Source organism: Mastomys coucha, unplaced genomic scaffold, assembly GCF_008632895.1.
Source record: "Mastomys coucha isolate ucsf_1 unplaced genomic scaffold, UCSF_Mcou_1 pScaffold2, whole genome shotgun sequence".
Lineage (NCBI taxonomy): Eukaryota > Metazoa > Chordata > Mammalia > Rodentia > Muridae > Mastomys > Mastomys coucha.
In genome coordinates this window covers 17028898-17038463 of record NW_022196902.1, presented here as the reverse complement: position 1 = coordinate 17038463, position 9566 = coordinate 17028898, and the positions used below count along the sequence as shown (strand labels likewise).

At 41.7% G+C, this 9566-nt stretch overlaps 1 protein-coding gene and 1 long non-coding RNA gene across 2 annotated transcripts in view; both read left to right on the top strand.

Annotated features, from left to right (window-relative positions):
* The window catches only part of Enpp1 (ectonucleotide pyrophosphatase/phosphodiesterase 1), a 145780-nt gene that overhangs the window by 73140 nt on the left and 63074 nt on the right, over positions 1 to 9566 (top strand). The window lies entirely within an intron of this gene.
* LOC116097846 overlaps positions 1 to 9566 on the top strand; it is a 33692-nt gene that overhangs the window by 23586 nt on the left and 540 nt on the right. The window contains exon 2 of the long non-coding RNA XR_004121580.1: positions 8641 to 8713. This is a non-coding gene — a long non-coding RNA (uncharacterized LOC116097846). The remainder of the gene's footprint in view (positions 1 to 8640; positions 8714 to 9566) is intronic.

Genomic DNA, 9566 nt, shown 5'->3' with positions numbered 1-9566 from the left:
ATCTCCCCAACAGATCTCTCCTTTGAAGGACATGACAAAGGTGAGCTCCCAGTGACCTTCCTCTTCTGTTTTGGGGCCGATGCTCGAGGCCTCATAGTTTATTCTAGTGGCCCATGTTCAAGGGAGAGCCCTCATCCTTACAAGATGTAAGAGGAAAAGTGGTGGAAGTGTGCATGTTGCTCAGAATCATCACATCCTAAATGCAGTTTGTGTCTTAATTCAGCTTAGAGGCTTGACGTTTGCAGTGGCCTTTGTGACTGCCCACAGTTCTGAGCTCTCTTAACTGGGTCCGGCTATAAATTGAAGGATGTGCTTATAGTTTAATTTGTATTGTTTCTTTTCTATTTTCTAAGGCTAGCCATTAAATTTGATATTTCCTTTTAACTGATCCTTCTCGAGTATTTTTTAAAATTATAATTTGCAACTCCTCTACTTTCTGAATGAAAGGTTTGAGTCCTTTCTTCAAATGCAAATTTACCAAAGTAGTTCATCAAAAAGCAAAGACATAATAAGGAAGGTGTTGACTTAAGTACCCAAGGTGCCAACACCCTTTTTTGATTCTTTCTTTGTTTCTTTCTTTGTTTCTTTCTTTGCTTCTTTCTTTGTTTCTTTCCTTGTTTCTTTCTTTCTCTCTTTCTTTCTCTCTTTCTTTCTTTCTTTCTTTCTTTCTTTCTTTCTTTCTTTCTTTCTTTCTTTCTTTCTTTCTTTCTTTCTTTCTGAGACAGGGTTTCTCTGTGTAGTCCTGGCTGTCCTGGAACTCACTCTGTAGATCAGGCTGGCCTCAAACTCAGAAATCCTCGTGCCTTTGCCTCCCAAGTGCTGGGTTTAAAGGTGTGTACCACTACTACCCACCTTTTTTGATTCTTAATTGCAGTTTATAATCTGATAGAGCTCTGTCTGCAAGACCAGTGCAGCCAAATGTGCTGTGTTTAGTTAGTAAATAAATGCTTGCACAGGATGTTCCGTTGTCAGGCTCCCATTAGCTGCAGGCTTTGTCTCCATGGTCTTCACTCATGAGGGGTGGCCTTGGGAAAGTTCAGTCAACCAACTCTACTTTGTTCAATGTTCACTACAGTACGATAGATTGTTCTCTCGGAAGACTTACTGGGTGGCCTGGTTCTCTCAGCATCTCTCCGTGGGAACTCTGATTTACCTGTAGCCCCAGGCATGTCTGGGAACTTCTTGTGTGTTATGTTCAGGGCTTGGCACTTTCATCGGTAGAAAAATGAAACAAAATAGAAGCCAGAAGTCCCAGTGGTCCTATAAAGCATTCCCAGGCCTCGTGGCTGCCAGTTTTCTAGAAGTTGCCATAATGTAAGGCTCAGGAGGCACTGGCTTGGTTCTGTTCCCTGGTCTGTACCACATTGTGGAAGTGTTGTTCAGGAAGTGCTGATTCAGCAAATTGGCTTTGAACCATCCTGTCTGAAGCTGGGGCTCTTTTTGCCAGGCAGGTGTGTGCTTTTTCAGTGTCAGTATTTGAGAGGGATCTGAGCGTGAGGTTTGCTCAGGTGGTGTGTCTGTTCAGGAGTGTGGCCTCTTTCTCCCATTTCCAGTAACACGAGTACCTTAACATATAATTCCACTGTAGCTCTGGAGGATCTTCAGTATCTTCACACACAATTCCACTCTAGCTGGGGGGATCTACTGATAAGTCAAACAACGGAAGAGAGATGCCCATGTGTGGGTAATAGACTCAAAGGGCATCAGCACCTGCATGGATAGAGCATCAGAGGAAGGTTATAGTGTGTGTTTGAACTTCACAATATTTAGAAGATCTCCAATAAAATGGTAGCCTCTGTATGTCCGGTGGAAGTTGAATTTACTTCCCTCTAGATGCCATCCCCAGTGCAGGAGTCCCAGGAAGACTAAAATGCTGCTGAGGGCTGAGTTCTCGCAGGGTTGGGATTGTTTTGTTTTTTAAATTTTTCTTGCAGTTTGGCCTAAGGTTACAAGACTCATAGGCAATGCATCCATTTCCATAAAGTATCAGCATCCTCTCTCACCTGTTATGCTTGGGTGGCAAATACAACAATCGTCCGCTTCCGGCTTCTCTCTCTTTTTTTAAATGTATTTATTGTTGGTATCCTTTATAAGGATCAGACATAAAGACACTTAACAAATGTGGGAAAAGGTGGAGTTCTGTTTCTTTCCCCAAATTATGTTTTCATTCAGGCACTGCTTAATGGTTTTTGGCTTGGGGGTTTAATCTGTACAAGGTGCCTTGTTAGATGTGGAAAGCACAGAAGTAAATAAATAATGTCTGTAGCTGCCTGGAGCTCACAGACAGTTAGAGACAGGCAAATAAACAAACCCATGCCTGAGGTCTGGGTTCCTGTAACCTAAGGAGGAGACTCTGGTGCAGAGAAGCAAAGAGCAGCGCCCTTCCAAAGTGAAGCAGACAGTGTAAGACCTCATCGTGGTGCGAGACCAAGCAGCATCATACCACAGCCTTCCAGGATGCTGCTGGAAGGCTTTTCTAGAAGCTTCTAGAACAATCCACTTGTGTTACTTCTGCAGCTAAAGGCTTCACGATCTCCAGATCTCTTCCATAACCCCGCTCCTTACAGAATTTCTGTCTTGCCACTTTTACATTAAACTCCATGATCCTTGGAGAATTATTCATTTCTCCGTAGTTCAGTTTCCTCACGCTGGTACAATCATCATAATCATTCTGAGAACACTCTTGGGAGGATTAAGTGACTCAGTGTAAAAGTCTAGAAAACCTGAGGACGTGCCGTGGAAGTGACAGTCTTCTGTGTGCTTTGTTTTTTTGTGCTTCTTCGTTGAACCTCATTTTGTTATATGCTGCAGACAGATAAACACTTGTTCATTGACAGAGAAGGAAATTACTCCCCCCCCCCCACCAGATATCTTTTTGTGGCCTTGTCACCTCTCCTTTTGGCCCTTCATGGAGCTGAGGCTGCCAGCATGTTAGCATCTTTTCTGATCTACTGTAGCTCTTGTCAAATTTTGTTGTGTTAATTTATTTTAATGTCCACTGCCCCCCACTTTATCTCTTCATAGGCTCAGAGTTGTTTCCATTGTGGCCCTGGCCATCAGTGGAGGAAATACACACAAGTAGGCATTCACATCTTGGTGAATACTTGATAAAAAAAAAATGATGAAAATTCAAATAATGCTAATATGGAGCTGGCAAGACGGCCCATGGGGATAGGCACTTGCTACCTAGCTTAAAGAGCTGGGTTCAATCCTCAGGACCCACTTGTGGAAGTTGAGAATTGACCCTCATGCGTGTGCATGTACATACACACACACACACATGCACACACACACACACTAAATTATAGGTAAGTGTAATGTAAAATTAATAGTAGTGTGTTTGAAGGAGTCTCTGAGAGAAATGAGTTTTTTGGTTTTTTGGTCTCACTTAATGTCAAAGAAAAACCTAATGATTTATATTTAGTTAAGGACTCTTATTAAACAAGCAGGAAGCTAAAGAATAAATATTCTTTAACATAAAGGCAAAACATTTCAACAACTTCATTTGTTACTTCATGTGTCTCAGATTTCCAAGAAATATTTTTCTACAATTTTTAAGAAACTATCAAAAATATAAATTGAATTTATTCAACTTATAAATTGAAAATGTCAGAATATAAAAGTGGCTGAGTTGTTTCAAAGGTAAACAAAGCTTGGTCAGGGGTTAGAGAGGTAGGCTGGGTTCAGTTCCCAGCACACGCATGGTCCTCACAACCATTTGTAACTTCAGCAATCTGGTATCATCTTCTGGTCCCTGTGGGAATCAGGGTGCATATACACACATGCAGGTGATACATTCATACACATAATAAACATATTAAAATAAATGTTGGGTGGACTTTGACCTCAGGTAATCTATGTTAGAAGAAAAACTACATCAGAGTTCACAGTTTTGAAAATGTTCCAGGGAAATTTTCCACTAAAATGATCTCAATTAGGTGTGTTATGATAGAATAATAGACACTGCAAATTTAGGGGTTTTTTTTTGTATGGATATAAAGATACATGAAGAATATTTTGTTGTTAGGTATACATGTTTCAATTCTGTCACACATTATATTATAAAATGTTATTAAAGGAACTTAATTTTTGACAATGAAGAGCTAATTATGAAAAAAAGATGTGTACTTTCTGGTAGTTAATAAGCAGGCATGGTGTCACATATACATGGTTACCTGTTTAAATGGTTAAACCAATGGGCACATTTTAAATGGTGGCTTACAGTCAACTCTCTCCACCCTGTTCTTTTTCCTCCATTTCTCCCACACAAGTACTCAGGTCTACTTGATCCTATTTACCTATTCCACCCACGAAGTCTGCATTTCTGCTTTGTTGATTCTTCCTTCCCAGTTCCCAGGCTGTGCCAAGTGTTCAAGCAGGTTCCCACTCCACTCCTAGACTTTAATGCCATTTAGGTCCATCATGATCTTCATAGGCCAGGCTGGGCTGCTGGAGCCAGAAGGTCTCTCCCTTTCTGCTCCTGATCGCTTGGTCGTCCTCGTCTCTGCCTTTACTGCCACCCTTCCCCTCCCCATGGTGCAGTGCGCATCAGTTCATTACACCAGAGCTCCGCCATGACTCCCTCTCTCACTCCACGTAGTACTTCCTGTTTGACCAACCTTGAGTTGCTTCAGCTAGGCTCTTGGCATGAGTGGCTCTTTTACTTTTTTTTTTTTTTTTTAATTTTGCTCGGTCTTCTGTCACATCTGTCTCCGAGGCTAACTCTTGGAGATGCTTCCACAATACAGAAAAGAACATGACTTTTTAAAAATTTATTAAATTTATTATTTATTAATAAGTATACTATAGCTGTCTTCAGACACACCAGAAAGGGGAATCAGATCCCATTACAGATGGTTGTGAGCCACCATGTGGTTGCTGGGAATTGAACTCAGGACCTCAGGAAGAGCAGTCAGTGCTCTTAACCACTGAGCTGTCTCTCCAGCCCAGAACGTGACTTTTTGAAGCAGTTTTTCTGTTCCGTTCTTTTGTGTGTTGAGTGCACAGTTTTGCAGTAACTGTGCTCAGATCACCACTGCCTGCCTTTTCTGTGTAGGCAGTGCTGCTTTCTCGGATATGGACAATTTCACTTGCCATGGTTTAATTAGATAACACTGGCTTGCCAACAACATTGTTTGAGATGTGCGTATATTAATGTTGAGTAATTGCATGGAATACTAACTTTGTTGCTAGCCCATCAGTGGGCAGAGAACTACAGATGTGGACCATCAGTTGCCAGTCCTATTATGTATTTCAGAGTCTGTCAGTGATTGGTCAACAGACACCTGTCAGTCAGTTCATGCGTGGACAGCAACATGTGTTTTTGCTGCTGCCTTGGTGACCAGGGTTATTTATGCGTGCGACCAAGGTTATGCCGATGTGACATTCTATAACAGTCGGTAATGGGAAGGGTAGTAGATTGGTAAAGCAAGTGCAGAAATGAGCAGAAAAATGATAGTGCTGGGGCTGGAGAGATGGCTCAGCTGTTAAGAGCACTGACTGCTCTTCCGAAGGTCCTGAGTTCAAATCCCAGCAACCACATCGTGGCTCACAACCATCCCTAATGAGATCTGATGCCCTCTTCTGGGGTGCCTGAAGACAGTTACAGTGTACTTACATATAATAAATAAAAAAATTTTGGGGCCAGAGTGGGCTGGAGTGAGCGGGGCTGGAGTGAGTGGGGCTGGCGTGAGTGGGGCTGGAGAGAGAAGACAAAGTGTCTGAAGACAGCTACGAATATACATATAATAAAATAAATCCTTAAAAATGATAGTGCTGGAATCGAATTTCAAACAAAATATAGATGGAGTTTTGGAGGGCGTGGCTTGTGAGACTGTTGACATTACCACAGTTTGGATGAAGACGGGAAGGCAGAGGAATGTCTTGAAGGCTGCTGCATGGGCTTATATGAGGAGAGTGACTGCCCATAAGAAGGGGAGCCCCAGGAGAAGTGACAATAAAGTCATTAGTGGTGGATCACAGTGGGATAGCAGTGTGAACTTAGGAAGGAAAAGGACTCATCACAGCATAGAAGCGACCTTTATCTCGTATTGTAGGTTATGTGAGGATGGGAGGGGGCCAGGCACATAAGTCTCAACTGCTCTGGATGGATTCTACAAAACAGACTTTAGTTCTCCACTGCTTACTGTTCACAACTACAGTGTGTGAAATGTAGATTAGTAGTTCTGCTAGCTTACGGGTAGTTTACAGCAAAAGAGACTTTGATGTTGTGAATAGATGTGTGCTAATTGTCTTTCTGTGGCATCACATATTTATGCCACCATATAAACAATTCCAGAAAATTTCGTCAGTACCTTTCCTGATACGTAATTCTGTTCATTTGTCCTTAAGTCATTACTATTCACATCTTCCTCTGATAAGTCCCCATTTTTGTGGATATGCTAATATTTATGCCAAGTATATGCAAGACTACACATATACAAATAGAAGCTATACAAGTATATACAAGTATGTACCATACCTCAGTGGATACCAGGACTGGGGTAGTTCTAGGCTGTATCATTTATATAGTTATTTTATCTATGTATCACCTGTATAGCAGTCTATCTGATTTTTTGTTTGTTTGTTTTTGTTTTTTGAGACAGGGTTTCTCTGTGTAGCCCTGGCTGTCCTGGAACTCACTCTGTAGATCAGGCTGTCCTAGAACTCACTCTGTAGACCAGGCTGGCCTCACCTGATAAAGCCTAACTTAAAAAGTAGACACATATTTACATTAAAACTAATAAAATAGCATTGAACCAATAATAAAATAGCCATAACAATATAACATCATAAAAGTTATGAGAATTTGACTCTTCTCAAAATATCTATTTGTACTGTCCTTGTCTTGCTTGTGATGAGATACAGCAAGGTGGGTAGAGGAGGCTCTGGGACATGGCCTTAGACTGCTCTCATGGGTTCCCTGAATGCAAGCACTACAGTACTATGTCAGGGTATCTGAAAACCTTGGATACTTGTAAAACTGACAGTGCATACAGCATAGATACATAAATAAATGGTATATGTCTAGGGAGAGACAGTACAATGACATATTCTATAACTACTTTTTTTATTAGATCTTTTCTTTATTTACATGTCATATGATACCTCCTTTCCCAGTTTCCCCTCCGAAAAAAAGGAAAAGAAATAAAAACAAAACAAAACAAAACCAAAAAAACCCTGTACCCTTCCCCCCTCCTCCCTCCCCCTGCTCACCACCCTACCCTCTCCTGCTTACTGACCCTGGCATTCCCCTACACTGGGGCATAGAACCTTCACAGGGCCAAGGGCCTCTCCTCCCATTGAGGACTGACTAGGCCATCCTCTGCTACACATGCTGCTGGAGCCATTAGTCCCACCATGTGTACTCTTTGGTTGGTGGTTTAGTCCCTGGGAGCTCTGAGGGTACTAGTTAGTTCATATTGTTGTTCGTCCTAAGGGGCTGCAAACCCTTCAGCTTCTTAGGTCCTTTCTCTAGCTCCTTCATTGAGGTTCCTGTGCTCAGTCCAGTACTGTCAGAACCTCTCAGAAGACAGCTATATCAAGCTCCTGTCAGCCAGCACTTGCTGGCATCCACAATAGTGTCTGGGTTTGATGATTGAATATGGGAAGGATTCCCAGGTGGAGCAGACTCTGGATACTTTTTAAAACAGTGTACAATTTAAAAAAATAATTATTTCTGCAATTTTCCTTTTAATATTTTCCAATGATGGTTGACTGTGGGTAACTCTAATTGGAAAGTGAGGCAGACAAAGGGAGACTGCTGTGTCTATGTCTAGTGTTTTTGTCTTCACTTTCCCCCCGCACACTCTGGAGCTCTCGGAGGTGGCACTTACTCTTCCCTTAGTCACATAGCACTTTTGCTCACAGTCCTTTCTCTGTGAATGCTGAAGTGCCCAGTGAGTTGACATTCCAGGGTGCTTTGAAGGAAATGCCAACTTGAAAAAGGTGGGCAGGGGCTGGTTTTGTGGATTATCTTCCTCCTTTGTCTTCTGACCCTCAAAACTTGTTATTGACCTTAGAGGTTCCAAGCTCAGTCTACTTCATTTTAAATATTGAAGGCAGGAAGCACGGGGAGGGAGAAGGTGAGAAAACAGAAACCCTGGAAGGATCCTGAGAGATGGTTAGAGTCCAGCTCTCTACTTTATAGATGATGCTTAGACCTCATGAGCTACCCCTTCAGCTCCTACTGCCAGCACATGGCACCGTTGTGGCCCAGTGGTCATGCCCCTGACCATGCATGGTGCATCTGAGAGTGCTGTGTTAGGTTTGTGAGTTCACGGCTAAAAGAGGCCTGGAATGTTCCTAGATGGCAGTAAGAAGTGGAATAGCTTAGTAGATTTTCTTCTTTTAAGGATTATAACTCTCTCTTGGCTAATCCCTTTGTGTTAGCCAAGTGTTGCCCTCATTACATTATCTTCGGATGATTTAGAAGGTTGCTGACTGACGTTTATTACAATCTCAGAACAGGACTTAAATCACAAGTATGTGGTTTGAAATGTTCAAAATTTGAACCTGTCCCTGTGATCAGCTGCCACATCTGGAAACATCTTCACTAGCAAAGTCAGAATCACTGAAAGGGATGAAGGTGGGGATAGGAGGACGCCAGAAGATGCTAACGATCTTTCCCTCTCCTTACAGGTTTTGTCAGTATGTGTGCTAACAACTATTCTTGGTTGTATATTTGGGTTGAAACCAAGCTGTGCCAAAGAAGGTAATTAATGTTGTGGTTCTGTGTGTCTGTGTGCCTGTGGATGTATGTGGGTATGTGTGCCTGTGTGCTTTTCTGTGTGTATGAGTCTCTGTGTGTTTCTCTGTATGTGCATATATATATGCTTGCATCTGTATGTATATGTGCATGTGTACGTGTGTGTGTGTGTGTGTGTATTCAGCATTATGATATGATTGAGATTACTGTAATCAAGTCCTGTGCATACTCCACAGATGTTGAAATTTTCATAAGTTTGATGCTGGTTTAAGCATTCTAAGTCCATACAAAGATTTTTTTTTTTTTTGCTTACAAATTTTTATATTAAGATGTGGAATAGAGTCTGTGACCAAAAAACAACCCCCCAATCCCCAAAGAAAAACCATGAAGACATGACCAGAGGTTCCTCCAAGCCCCAAGGAGTTGGTTGCTAAAGCAGCTCTGGAAGTTACTAGGAGACCAGTTAGCATCCCTAGGTGACCTGAATCTCAAGAGAGTTTTAGATATTTCTGCCATTGCTAGTTTCAATGTAGCAATGAAATCATCACACTTCTAATTGTGTTTTTCTGGTATCAAGAGCAGGCTCTATATAGCACCAAAAAACCACCATACAGATAATGAAAGCAAACCACAGGCAATTTCAGTGGTCATTCTTTTGATTCGGTAGTGTCTCCCTCCTGTATCCCATATGGTAAGGTATCGGTGATTCAATTTTCCAAATTGAATCCATCTTTGTCCTGTTCAACTATCCTGCTATTATAATATTACTCTTCTAAATGTTTAGTGATTGTTTGAAATATGCCAATTTTACCTGTCTGGTTTGGACACCCTAGAACAAATATACTACAAATATAATACA